This window comes from Accipiter gentilis, chromosome 16 (genome assembly GCF_929443795.1).
Source record: "Accipiter gentilis chromosome 16, bAccGen1.1, whole genome shotgun sequence".
Taxonomy (NCBI): domain Eukaryota; kingdom Metazoa; phylum Chordata; class Aves; order Accipitriformes; family Accipitridae; genus Astur; species Astur gentilis.
The window spans coordinates 121,914-136,400 of NC_064895.1; the positions used below are offsets into that span (position 1 = coordinate 121,914).

The 14,487-nt window shown below is 44.6% G+C and overlaps 1 long non-coding RNA gene across 1 annotated transcript; it reads right to left on the reverse strand.

The window, feature by feature from the left end:
* Nucleotides 1-1,518: 1,518 nt before the first annotated feature.
* LOC126046544 (uncharacterized) lies at nucleotides 1,519-11,239 on the reverse strand. The gene is made up of 4 exons (XR_007508349.1): nucleotides 9,107-11,239; nucleotides 5,942-6,000; nucleotides 3,240-3,413; nucleotides 1,519-3,060 (listed from the first exon to the last, which is right to left on the reverse strand). It is a non-coding gene; the product is annotated as an uncharacterized LOC126046544 (long non-coding RNA).
* Between the last annotated feature and the right edge of the window lie 3,248 nt (nucleotides 11,240-14,487).

Below are 14,487 nucleotides of genomic sequence, written 5' to 3' on the forward strand. Positions count from 1 at the left end.
TGCTCCTCATCCACCACGAGGCTTCCTTGATATGCGGTGGCTCACGTGTGTAGCCAACAGAAACTGGGGGCAGCTCAAGAGGGATCCTTCCTTGCCACAGGGACCAGCCATTCCTTGCTGGAGCCACCTGCCTGCAGGACCCCCTTGGACTCCCTCCTCGGCCAGTTCCCCTGCCCAGGCAGCCCCCTTTACAGCTGGAGCCCCTTCACACAGCAGGGCCAGCCCCATTGTCAGCCTCACTGGCCACACCTGGCGCCAACCCAGTCCCAGCTGGAGCCCATCAGGAACAGGGGCCATTGCCAAAGCCCCACAGCACATCATCCCTGCCCCACCACCTACCCACATCCAGGGAGACAGAGGAGGCAGGAAAAATTCATTCATTAATGCATATAAGAAATCCTGGCAATGAGTTGGCTACAAGGCTCAGTACCAAAGGCAGCAGGATGGGGGGATAAAAGGGAAGCAAAAAGCAGGAGGAAAGACAGAGGGACACAGATGTGCAAGACAGGGAGTCAGGAAATTTGATGCTGGGAACAAGAGAGGAACAAGAAGCAGGAAAACAGTGTAGAGCGAGAAGAGCAGAGAGACTGAGCAGAACAACAGGGATGGAGATCGAGGAATAAATAATAGGAAGCAGGGGAGAGAAGGGGAAGAGACTGGCAGGACAAGAAGATAAAGGCAGGACAAGGGACAGGGAAACATTCTCAACTGATACAGAAAAAACAGCAAGAACTAGAAAACAGAAACAGGGAGCCAGGTAGAGAGAAAATTTTCAAAAAGCAACAGCATACAAGAAACATAGGCAAGAACTAACAAATAGGCACAGGGAGATAGAAAGAGGAGACGTAGAAAGAAAATGTAAGAAGTGACAGGGTACATGACAGAGATGGAAGAGTTAAGAACTAGAGACAGGGAGATGGATAGAAGGAAACAGAAAATTTTGAAAGCAACAGGGTACAAGAATCAAAAAGTAGGTAGGTGGAGTTGCACAGAGGGAGACATAAGAACGAAATTTGAAAAGCAACAGGATACAAGAAACACAGGCGAGAAATGAAAATAAGGTCAGGGAGACAAAGAGAGGGAAAAGTAGCAAGAAAATTTAAAAAGCAACTGGGTTTTAGAAACATGCAAGAATTTAAATAGGGATGGAGAGGTAGAAACAAAGTTTCAAAAGTGATGACATACAAGAAACATAGTCAAGATTTAAGAAATAGGGACAGGGAGCCTGATAGAAGGAAACTGTGGTGGGTTGACCTTGGCTGGCTGACGAGTGTCCACCAAGCCACTCTATCATTCCTCCTCCTCAACAAGACAGGAGGGTAGAAATTACAACAAAAAAGCTTGTGGGTCAAGAAAAGGACAAATAGATCACTCACCCATTACTGTTGCAGGCAAAACAGACTCAACTTAGGGAAAATAATTTATTGTCAGTCAAAATCAGAGTATAGTAATGAGAAATATGAACAAATCTGACAAAAAGCTTCCCCCCACCCCTCTCTTTTTTTCCTGGGCTCATCTTCACTCATGACTTCTCTACCTCCTCCTACCGAGCAGCACAGGGGGAGAAGGAGCGGGAGGTTGCAGTCAGTTCATCACAAGTTGTCTCTGCTGCTCCTTCCTTCTTTGTGTTCTTCTTCTGTTCCAGTGTGTTGTCACTCCCATGGGGCCACAGGTCCTGCCAGAAAACCTGCTCCAGCGTGGGCTCGCCTCCACAGCGTCACAGCCTCCTTCGGGTACATCCGCCTGCTCTGGCGAGGGGTCCCCCATCGGCTGCAGGGTGCATATCTGCTCTGCCATGAACCTCCATGGGCTGCAGGGGGACAGCCTGTGTCACCATGGTCTTCACTGCAGGCTGCAGGGGAACCTGCTTTAGGACCTGGATCACCTCCTTCTCTTCCTTCTTCACTGACCTTGGTGTCTGCAGGGCTGACAGCTTCTGCACAGCATTTTTTTAGCCCTTCTTAAATATCACAGAGGTGCTACCAGTGTTGCTGGTTGGCTCAGCTTTGACCAGTAGCAGCTCCATCTTGGAGCTGGAACTGGCTGTGCCCAACACGGGGGCAAGTCCTGGTGCATTCTCACAGAACACACCCCTGCAGCCCCTGCTCACTCCCCTGCCCCAGCTTGCCACACAAACTCACTACAACAGTGATTGGCTACAGGGCAGAGAGGGGGGATTTAAAAGTAGGGAAAGGGAGACAGAGAGAGACAGGGGGAGGGGAGGATAGCAATGGGCTACGGGGCAGAGAGGAGGAACTAATAAAAAGTGAGAGGGTACCAGACAAAGAGATGGAGAAAAACAAATGCTAGTGATGAGCCACAGGGCAGAAGGAAGAATTAAAAAAGGGGACAACGAGGTAGATGAGAAAGACTAAGAAATATCAAAAACACTGATGATCTAAAGGGGGGAGAGAGGAGAAATAAAGAACAGGGGCAGGGAACCAGACAGAGAGAGAATAATAAAGACCAAAATGGGCTATGGGACAGTGAGGGAAGAAGTTAAAACATAGGGACAGGGACCTGGAACAAGAGAATCTAAGAAAGTAAAAGTGTATCCAGAATACAGGGCAGAGAAAGGAATTTAAAAATAGAGACACAGCATCAGGCAGGCAAGAGCGGCGCGAATTTTGAAGGGCTAAATGGCAGACAGGGAGGAAATAACAAGATTGGGATAAGAATACAGACGGATAGATGGAGAAAGACAAAGTAGTGATGGGCTGCAGGGCAGAGACAGGATAAAAAGAGGGATGGGACAGGTCAGAAGTACAGAGAAAAAAAGAAAACAGAGAGGCAGAACAACAGAGAAAGAGGGGGACTTGGAGAACAAGAGAGGGAGAGGTACAGGAACAAAAAAAAAAATAAAGCAGTGAGAGAAAGAGAAGGTGGAGGCAGGGAGGGACTGCGATGCAGAAGAGGGGTGACACAGCTGCAGGGGTCCAGGACTCACTGTGTATCTCCCGCTCTTGGAGCTGCTGGGAGAATTTGACAGTTCAGACATGTCCGTCTCTCTCTCCCTCTCCCTTCCTCCTCTGTAGCTGCAGTCACTTGACTGTCATCCCCCTAACAGAATAGATTGGTGCCTTACAGCTCTTACAATATGAAGCTTCCTAGAAACACAGCCTCACACGCACACACACACTACATGACTGTACTGTGGTTTTGGTTACATATACAGACCCTGCTGTGCACACTGGCGATCGGATCTGCTGAGGACTACACTAAGAAGGATCCATCCTTACCTGGAGAGGCAGGCTATCTCCTGTCTGCAGCTGCTGGCTGGATCCTCTTTATTTTATTCTTCAAATAAAAAATATTCTTCAAATGCAGATCACTATGGAATCTTTCCATCTGTCTTGTACTTTCACAGCAGAAGAAAGGGCAACCAGGGTGAAATGGTGGCAGCTGACATCCACCTGAGAGAAGAAAAAAAAAACCAAACCAAACTTTAGCATAAAAGTGGGTAGGAATCCAAAGCTGCCTTTTTTTTTTGTGAAGGTTTGTGAAGACAGTACGACTGAGTGGAGGAAAAAGTATTTTTGCGTCATCTTCAGTACAGTTGTTGATACAGGCCACTAGAGCTTTTGCATTTTTCAGACAACTGTGCCTTTTTTGTTCCTTTCTTTCTTTTTTGACTCATTGGCAACTTTACTTTCACTAGAACTCACTTTCCTAGATACATGCAGGTGGCAGACATAGATACCTACATACATTTTCTCAAGCCTTAGTATAGGCAAGGCTTCCTCACCCTATACGTCCCAAGTTGAGTATTTTTGCTAAAGAGCACAGCAACACATCTGTCCTTGTGAACTGCCTCGTTGCAAAAAAGGAATTATTTTTTCCAGGCCATTGCTCCAAATGGTCAAGATCTTTTAAAACCACAGCTGTGCCACCAAACCTGCTCAGGGTCCTTCCTAGCTTTTGACTGCCCTGAGATTTAACAGGCACACGCTCCATTCAATCTTCCAACAGCAAAAATACATTAACGCTCTCGGACCCAGAGCGCAACCCTATGGATGTCCACACACACACCCTGCCATTTTGATGAGGAGCCACCGAGCATCCCTGCAAGCACAGCTGCACGCGCCAGATCGGTTTCACCTACGCCGCGAGTTACCAGTTTCGGGGAATGTAGTTTCTGATGCTTTAAACCGAAAACCGTATCTCAGTGCTTCTCCACAGTAGAAATAACCCATTGCTAGAACACTACAAAAATGCAGTAACACAAATTGCAAACCTACAGCAGCAACAGCTCCAGAAATATTTAGACCAGGACCAAGGGAGAAAAATAAAACAGCTTCATCTCACGCACAGGGGAGCAGCAGGCAGAGAAAAGGGTCGGCATTCTGAGCCCTTACAGAAAATGGGCATTTTCCTTCCATTCCTCAGCCCATCTGTTAAGGTCTAAATACCGCAACACTACTACGGCAACGTGGAGTAGGGAACAGCAGCCCTGCCACTGGACTTGCCATTGACCCATGCTATTTACGTAGCAGGACGCATACGCAGAGGGACATGTTTTGCCACACACAACCCTGAACTTCCTGAAAATTTACATTTATCAAAAAAAGCCATTTGGTACATATTGCCAAACATATTCGGCAATAAAGCTTTGATGTGTTTGACACACCAAATTTTTGGTCACTTGCTATTTGCTTCCTGTCATTGCTGCTGTTCTTCCTTCAGGAATTCTACTTGTAGCCAAGTTATTCACTACTGGTACAAGCATTTGCCTTCCTGGTATTACCAGCACATTTGCAGAGGCAAGCAACTTAATTGCTCTTCTACAATTATCCAAATGACAATTACAGCCATGAAAGAGCAGGAGAGGTCAGGCAGCAGAAGAGCTCGGCAGGCTGGCACCAGTCAATATTGCACTCTTTAAAAACAAACAACAACAAAACAAAACCGTGACCCTGTTTTTTTGGTTTGGGTTTGTTTTGTTTTTTTCTTTCAGAGCTCATCCCTGCCTCAGCATTTTGTCTTGTCAGAGCATGAAGCGCAGGTGATCTTTACCCTGATGGTATTCACGTGTGAGGAATGCCTGTTCAGAAATAGTCCAGATCTGTAAGACTGGTGTCATTTTTATGGTTTTAATCATCATAACTCATATTTTATATACTCATGCATTTGTGAGGAAGCTAATTAACTTTAAGACACTGCCTCTCTTTTTTTTTGGGGGGGGGGGGGGGGGGGGGAAGGGACGGACTGAAAAAAAGTATGATTCAGAGCTCCCAACCATGAGGGAGTGGTAGAGAAATCAATGAAAGCAAAGACCAACAGCAGTAACATTAAGTGAAAGCTGGCTTTAATTCCGATCACGTACTTAAGCGACTCTCCAAGTCTATGCCTTGGTCCTATGAATGACTAGTCCTTTTTTGGAAGGACAAACTTTTTTACTTAAAAGTCCTAGACTGAAGACTCCACTGAACAGAAGGGGGATTGTGCCATAGGACAGCATGCCATCAACAGTCTAGTGAAAAAAAATAGAAATAAAAAAATCAAAGAAATATCAAGTTTAAGTACCAGTTTCCATCATGTTTCACTCATTACTTTTCTACTGGCATCTAGGTGCTCAAAAATTAACTACAGGGACACCACATATTCCTAAAAACTCAGTTATACATAAAAAAAAAAAAGGCTATTTCCAACTTGCCCATAAAATCAGTATGAACAGAGAGAAGAGAAACACTTGACCCTAAAGAAGCTAACAGGCAGCTCTGAATTTTTCATAGATGAAATTTCATTCTTTCACCTGAAACAAAAAACATATCAAGGGACCAATACAGGAACAGGGCACTATCTGTTAACGGCAATTTTTCCATCAGCTTTTCTGCACTAGCAGCATGTTTGCCTTTTCTGTGCGTTTAATGCAGAGTATCTGTAGTGCCCTCGAACTCGCAAATGTTTCTCCCCGCTCCCCCAGCCCAATATGTGCAATTACCTGAGCAGCAAGCGGAATTAACCGTGCAGGCTTTTCTTCATATGACGCAGGAGGTGACACTGGAAAAAGAGGAGACAAAAAATGAACCTGTTTGTGTTTGATCCACCACAGCAGCTTGCACTGCTGCTGCACATCTTGCCAGCTTGGTCAATGAAGCTGAAAGTGAAGTGTAAAACTTCAAAAAGAAAAATAAAGAACAGATCTCCATTATTCACTTCAAACTAAAAAAGTGTGCAGATATTTATATATATCCAATAAAATACTTGTACTATAAAAGGATTTGGTTTTCCCTTTGGATTAACTTAACTTGCACAGCTGTGATTGATACCATTAAATTAGCCATCTCCAAAATACACAGTTATAAGTTGACTACGCAGGTTCTTTGTGTGTTACATAATTAGGAGGGACACCTGTCCAGCTGTGCTGCCCAAGAGAGATGCTACTGAACTGCCAGGGAAACACCTTTGAAAGTGAGACAGAAATAAAGTACAGTTACAGTTTAAACAATGCATGTCAATTTGGAAGTTATGCAATTTTAACTTTTTCTTTTGTAAAGTTTCATTTATGATAGAAAAATCAGTGAGATAAGAGATTCCCCCATATGGTTTTACTTTTGGGGGTGGGGGACCACCACAACAATCAAATCCCCAGTGTTGCAATACAAAAGGCTACCAAAAAGGATTGGCAGGTTTGCTAATGCTTTTGGCTGTACTGAAGCATGCAGAGGAACATGTTTTCATGGTATCTCAACTGTTACAACCAAGAACCTAAAGAGCAGTGATGTTATCAACTATTTAAAGACACGGTGTGCTTGGGTCTTTGAAAGGAATTGACTTTTTTTTTTTTTAGTGAGGACTCTTGTTGCTGATGACTTCTACTGCCAAGTACATCATCTCTGAAGAGCCATCCACTCTGATGGGAAGTCCATAAAAATGGAACCTCTTTGAATTAGAAAGATTTACATTTTGGAAAGTCTCTTTCCAACTGAAGTCAAAGTTACACACTGTAGGGCAGTGGTCCCTGGTCACTCAACTTCACTTCCAGAGGGCCAGAGGTCTGAATCCATCCTCAACAAAAACCACATCAGCTAACAGGGATACTCCTGCAGCTACCAGATTCCTCTTCATCATCTGCACAAAAACAGTGCCAGAAGTAAGCATCATGTTGGTCAACACAGACATCTTCCACAACACCCTCCTCCACAAAAAGCAACATTGCCTTCTGCTCATGTGCTCCACACAGATTCTGGTGTCAGACCCTGCAGCCATCATCATTTGTGGCACCTAAGATACCAAGAGACAGAAAACTATCATTGCACTTGCAAGAAATCACCATCCCCATGCTCCTCCTGCTACTACCCCAGCTCACCTTAGATGCTCATCCAAGTCCAAAGGCAGCCTGCAAGACACCTGCAAAACCACAGAGAACTCCTGACACTTCTAATCTACGAGGGGCCTGCCACAAACTACAAAGGTTCTAAGGACAACAATGGCACTCTGTGAGCAATCAGGAAAGGCAATAAGCCATCCCATACCCTGAAAGACACTGTACCTTATGACCCTGCCACTTTCCTGAGTAATACTAACACTCCATATACAGATGCATACAAGATACTCACCCTAACACCTGCTAGGTAACCTCACCATCAGTCCTACTAAGAGAGATTCTATCAGCAACTTGCACAGTATACGGCAAAACTGGTGGAAAAAAAAAAAAAAGAAGAGGGTTCCATCTTCAACAAAGTCAAGAATTCCAGGGAAACACAATGCACCTAGAATTTTTTTTCAAAAAAAAAACCCTGCATACCATTAAACCATCTTGCCAGTCCTGGGCACACAATACAAAATTACTGACCTGAGGGAAGGAAAAAAAAAAAAAAAAAAAAACAAAACACACAAACCTACATACAAGTGTTACTTTCTACTACATATGCTACTGAACCTTGACCCATCCTGAAACTCTTGCCTCAGACACCTCCACTTCTCTAAATGTCAAAACGCTTCTGCCCAAACAGCTGAGCCAGCTCAAAAGCTGCAAAGGACTCAAGAAAGAGCTCAGCACCAACACCAGAGAAACCCAGGAGCATAAAAAGCTCCCTGAGCAGAAGCTGTGGCTCATATACCCTGGGCCCTGCTCACCACCCTTCCCACAATCACCTGGGAAAGGGGAAGGGCAAACCACCAGAAAGCATAAGGTCAGCTGGAGGAGCAGCAGGAGTGTTCTCACCTGCCTTAAGTTTACAGTGTGCAAAGCACTAAACAGAGAAAGCAATCCTTACTGGAAATGGCAATACCTGGTCTTGTACTACAGCTACATCTATTGCCAGGGCCCTTCAGGGTCCAATTATCATTTCAGTATCATCCTCTCATTCTTGCTTACACAAGTTTAAACACCTTTGCCTAATACCACATGCAGAACAGCACCTTTTGAGCTTACTGTCACCTTTTTGTTTCCTTCTTTTTCTAAAGATAACACAAAAGGATTGCTGGGTGGTATATTAATTCCACAATCCTTTTGGCACTCAGGATGATTCTTTAAGGTAAAGAATAAATCACAATACATAACTTCATCCCATTTTTGCTCATGTCTCAAGAATAACATAAGTTGTAACAGGTTGTTATAATTTAGTGTCCAATTCACAGGCCACTTTTCCCCTTCCTTGAACTTATACAGAGGCCACCAATGATTACAATATTTAATCAAATCTTCTCTCCACATGTTGCCACCTGGAACACCCCCCAGCTGTTTCCAGTGTTTCAAAGTGTGCCCCAAAGGTGATTTTTTAGAGATTTCACTCAATTCCCCTGTTCCCATTATCAATACCTTCAATATACAAAAATCAAAATCAGAAAATCAAATATCAAAGCCTAAATCAAAATACCAAAGAGAATCAAGCAGAGATCTAAGGTCAAATCCAAAATCAATAGTCAAATCCCAAAGCCTTAATCAAAGTACCAAGAGCAAACCAAATGAGTAGCTTCACCTTCAACCAGCAAGATGAGTACCCTTTAACAGAGCAGTACTTCTACCAGAACACCAGATTTTTAAGGATCCTTTTCTATGTCTTCCTTGCTGACTTCTCTTAGTCAGGCTTACAGGGAAGAGTACCAGACCAGAATACCAGAACCAGGTTAATCAAAAGAATGCCTTTGAATAAAATCTTACCAGCGGCCTTGGCTTGTGAGCCTGGGGAATGGGGATCAAGGGTCTCCCCAAGAAATCTCAGTGCCGGCTGAAGGTCCTGCAATCCTACATCCATCAAGTCTCAGAAGCCTCGTCCCATCTGGGTCGCCAAAGTGACACCGAAAAGCCGGTCAAAGAAACTCTCCAAGACGTGTTTTGGACTTCTATAAAGCAGGCATTCTTTATTGCAGTGCTGGATGCACAGGGGATAATTCCACCTAGCATCCACGTGACAGCTTCAGCACAAACCAGTTATATGGAGTGATAATTAAATATTAATCAGATTAGCATAGATATACATAAAAATTATTGTAACTGATTATCATAGCACTGCCTACATCCGACCACACATAATGTAGGATACATTTGAGTCGAAGGGCTGCTTTTACAACCGCCGACCCATTTGAAGTTCTCATTGGCTGTCCTCAAAGTCTTTATTCTTGTCCTTGTTCTTTCATCTTGAAGCTTAACGCAGCTTCAATCACATGTGGTTGTGACAGTCTGACAAATTATAGCCAATGTCTCAAACACTCATTGAAGAACTTTGGTGAAGAAAACGGCCTCTGTGAAAACGCTGAAGTTTTGTGAACAGGACAATGTGGCTGAAGGAGAGGACCCCCTGGAGGGTGGGACCGCGCTTCTCCAAAGCCGCAAGTCCTTATCTTAAGTGACCAGGAGAAGGAGCACAGCATATGCACCTGGAGGAAGGAGGCCCCATGGAAGTTGGGACTGTGCTTCTATCTTAAGCGGTCATGCCAGCAGAAAAAGAGAAGCAACTCTGTAATGAACACCCCCCCAAAGCTCACTGACCGATTCCAGAGAACCCTGGGAATGGGATTGCGCATGTCGAGACCATCAACTAACACACTATAAAAGAAGGGAGAACGAGTCCTCGACGCGCACCCTCCGGAACTGGATCTCTACGCTGGCTGGACCAAGGCTGAACCCAGGACTGGTGAAACCCTTCTCTTCTCTCTTTCTTTCTTTCTTTCTCTCATTCTCTCTCTCCTTCTTTTCCTTCTCTCTTTGCCACAGTCCCTACACCTCATCCTTTGAAACATAAACCATTGACCAAGTCTGAGACTAAGAGTGGATCTAGCCGCCCCTGAGGTCCTCTTTGAGAAGGAGTCCAGAAAGCAAGGGGGTCTGCTCTGAACCTCGTGACTCAACAGGAGCGCTCTCCTTCTGATACCTTTCATGTTTCTTCTTCCATTTCTTTTTCCACACCTCCCCTCGCTTCTCAAACAGCGGCTTAATGACATGTTGCAAGGTTCATATTAACAAGTTCACGTGTACTTGGACAAAGGTAGCTAGGTTGAATAAATGTTGATTGTTGTTTGAACTCCCCTGGTGTCGTTTCACCTTAATTCTGACAAAGGAAATCCACGAACCTGAGTCGCTCCAACTTTGGGAGGCGATAGTGGTCCGTTTCAACATTGTTCTCATCTAGCATACAGGAACATCTAGTCCTAAGAGCAAAGAATGGCAAAACTTAGGAGTAACTAATTCTACTAGTTGATTGCTCAGCTATACTTTTGTCTATTGTTTCAATTGTAGTGTTAGGATAAGATTTCCAATCGTTCTTTACCAAATCTCACTTTTACAGTCACCTAGCAGCAAACCAGTTTCCACGGCTGGTACAAAATATTAAAACCATCAAAATATTTAGACGTACCATACAGAACGTATGGAAATATGCTATCAAGTCTGGTATTTTATGTGTCAGTTCAGGTCTGGTCTGGCCAACTTTCCCTAGCTGGTTTTCTTCCTTCTGGGAGTTTCCAGTTACCTCCAGTAATTCTCATACCACTTATGTTGGAGTTCTGTCAACTTCTTGTTGTCTGGAAGACATTTCAACAGTGCCCCTTTCATTTTTAAAAAATTTTTAGTTATTTTTGCGGTTAATTTTGGACCATTTTTTGTGGCCTTGGAGGAGTGCTTTTATGTGGAGCACGCCCTCCGGAGGACTGACACGAAATACCATGGTCGTGGGAGGACTGCCAGACCATAGAGAGCGAGTCCTGGAGGACTGAGGCGCACTTCCGGCATCCCGGAGGACTCTCGGACCATAGAGCATGACTTCCGGAGGACTGAGGGGCACTTCCGGCACCCCGGAGGACTGCCCGATCATAGAGCGCGACTTCCGGAGGACTGAGGGGCACTTCCGGCGTCCCGGAGGACTGCCCGACCATAGAGCGCGACTTCCGGAGGACTGAGGGGCACTCCCGGCGTCCCGGAGGACTGCCCGACCATAGAGCGCGACTTCCGGAGGACTGAGGGGCACTTCCGGCGTCCCGGAGGACTGCCCGACCATAGAGCGCGACTTCCGGAGGACTGAGGGGCACTTCCGGCGTCCCGGAGGACTGCCCGACCATAGAGCGCGACTTCCGGAGGACTGAGGGGCACTTCCGGCATCCCGGAGGACTGCCCGACCATAGAGCGCGACTTCCGGAGGACTGAGGGGCACTTCCGGCGTCCCGGAGGACTGCCCGACCATAGAGCGCGACTTCCGGAGGACTGAGGGGCACTTCCGGCGTCCCGGAGGACTGCCCGACCATAGAGCGCGACTTCCGGAGGACTGAGGGGCACTTCCGGCGTCCCGGAGGACTGCCCGACCATAGAGCGCGACTTCCGGAGGACTGCCGGACCATAGAGCACAACTTCCGGAGGACTGAGGGGAACTTCTGGAGTCCTGCTGGACCATAGAAGGCGAGTCCCAGAGGACTGAGGGGCACTTCCGGGACGCCCCTGATTGCGCAGCGGTCCTTTCCTGGAGCGTTCACGGGCGCTCTCGGTGCCGCGCGGCCGCCCGCCCCCGGTGTCTGGTGGGCGAGGGCCGGTGGTCGAGTCCGTTCGTGGCGAAGCAGCCGCTCCGCGTGGCAGAAGCCCGCCGGCACTGCTGGTTGGTCCTCTGGAGGCGGGTCTGCAGGGCCCGGCGCAGGTGTTCCTCCCCGAGGGCGTTTCTCCGCGCCTCGGGGCCTCCCACGCGGGCTCCGGCGGTAACGGCGGCCGTTGCCGCGGGCCGTGGCCGTTTCGCCCCGTTTGCGGTGGGCTCCGGCTGCGGGCGGCGTGGCGGAGCTGCTGCCGTCTCGGTTCTGCGTTGCCCCATCCTTCCGCTGCGGGGCTGCGGCGGGGGCGGGTTGTGCTCACGCTGAGCGTTGCGGAGTGTCTGTTAATGACGGGGCGTGACCGAGCCGGGGGGGGGGGAGAAGCACACGCCCTAATTTGCATAATTGTGTTATTTGCGTATTTAAACAATACTTGCTATTTAATCAGTATTGCTAATTATAGGTTACAACGATCTCTTCTCATTATGATTCTGATCAGTAGTTTTTTCCGAATTAGAACAGCAGTTACGAGTATGTGAATGCATGATAGTCTAGTAAGAAAAAAGTGTAAAAATAGTAAGTCTCAGCACTGGTGCACCATTACTAAATGGAATGCTTCTTGGGTGCAATTAATTAATTCCTTGTATTTTATCTAACTCTTGAATTGGATAATATGGTATTACTTAAGTGGACCAATTAAATAGTTGAATATTATAAAATACAACGAATGAATGCCTCGCACTCAAAGAGTACTCCATTTACTACTGCTGCAGGAAAAATGGAAAAGGAGACAAAGCGCAAAAAACAGACTGACAGAAAAGGAAACGTTAATTACTATTCTAAATCACGATTTCAGATTATAAATTAGAAATCTAATTAGGAGTAATTTAGTTACAATTACAATAAGAGATTATTATAATAAACTGCTGCCAATTAGTATTTTATTTCTGCTTCATAACTGGAAATTTTTATTATGGTAATACTGCTTGGGTATTGTTAATGCATAAATTTAACATTACTATTATTAAATAAATAATAGCTATTAATGATGCCCAATTAGTTTTCTAAATGTTTTTAAAACTAAATTTAACTTTTTGTTAATCAGATTTAATTTGCATTATTTTTATTTTAGCTCTACTTGAAAGTAATTAGTACCTGTGATTATTTCCTCCCCCCAGCAATGGTTATGTTTAAATTTAGGCAGTCGTGACTCACTCTTAAGTTTTCTAATTTTACTTATATTTTAAATCTAAATTTTTTATTCTTATGTTAGTTCTGGTTGGGAATTCTTACTGCTTGGGAATTTTTTTAATACCTACATTTAAACATAGCCATTATTTAATGATTCATTTTTATTTTTCTTTATTTAAAAACCTAAAGCTTCGATGACTGTTTTGGTTCTAAGCGCGAGTCATTATTGCATCCAAACTTACTTACAGCTCTGTTATAATTTAAGCATTAAAGATTCCCCATTAGTTTCTATTTGTTTTAAAATCTAAAACTATTATTTTGTTTCTGATTTGGCATCATTAATGTTTGCAATTTATTTAATAATGGCTATGTTTAAGTTTAGCTATTAATGAGTCCCCAATCAGTTTTCTATCTTTATCACTTTAAAAGGATTTCTAAATTGTTAAATTTTTTAATTACAGATTGGGAATAATTATTGCCTTGTTTGTTAAGTAATAGACACAATTAAATTTAGTCATTACTCAAATAATATTTATTTTATTTATTTACACTCAACATTTTAATTGTTACTTTACTACTAAGGTGGATTAACTAGCACGCTTTTTTTTTTAGTATTAACTAGAGTTGTTTCTCTACAGGTGTTACTTCCAATTAGTGCTCTATTATTTATATTCTGTTATTTGTAATTTTATTATATAAATTGGTTGTAATTACTGTCTGCAAAGTTTTAAGTAATAGCTAGAATAGATTATAGGCATTATTTACTCCCAAAGACTACTCAAGTTACTGTTATTTAGTTTTTATTCTAAATGTTTTAAAATAAATAAGTAGTAAACATTAAAATAATAGAAGCCAAGGACTTTGGAATTCCCAGGAAAAACAACTGGAGCTCCTTGTCGTAACCAGAGACTGGACGATTTTGCACTTCAGCTCCAAAATTTGAAGCTCTGCAGAGAGCAACCCCTCTGAGCAAGCGACTTGGCCTTTAGCCATCACCTGCTCTCCTCTAGCTCTGCCACCCATTTTTTTCTGGGAACCCCAGATTCCTCAGGGAATGAACACACGCACAACAGTTATGTGCAACACCACAGCACCAAATCGCGTGGCTGTGCTACCACCACCAGCTGCATCCAACCATCACTGGTACGCCAACAGGAGCCTCCAGCTGGCTCCACCAGTAGCATGTCCAACAAAACCCGCAATGCTGCCAAGACTGCGGTGACACGATGGAAACTAATGCAAGCTTTGGCAAGGACAGACGTGTCACAGCAGGTACAATACATAATGCTGAAACACCATGCCAGTTCGCCTTTATTTCAAAGGAGGAACGCACATGCGCACACA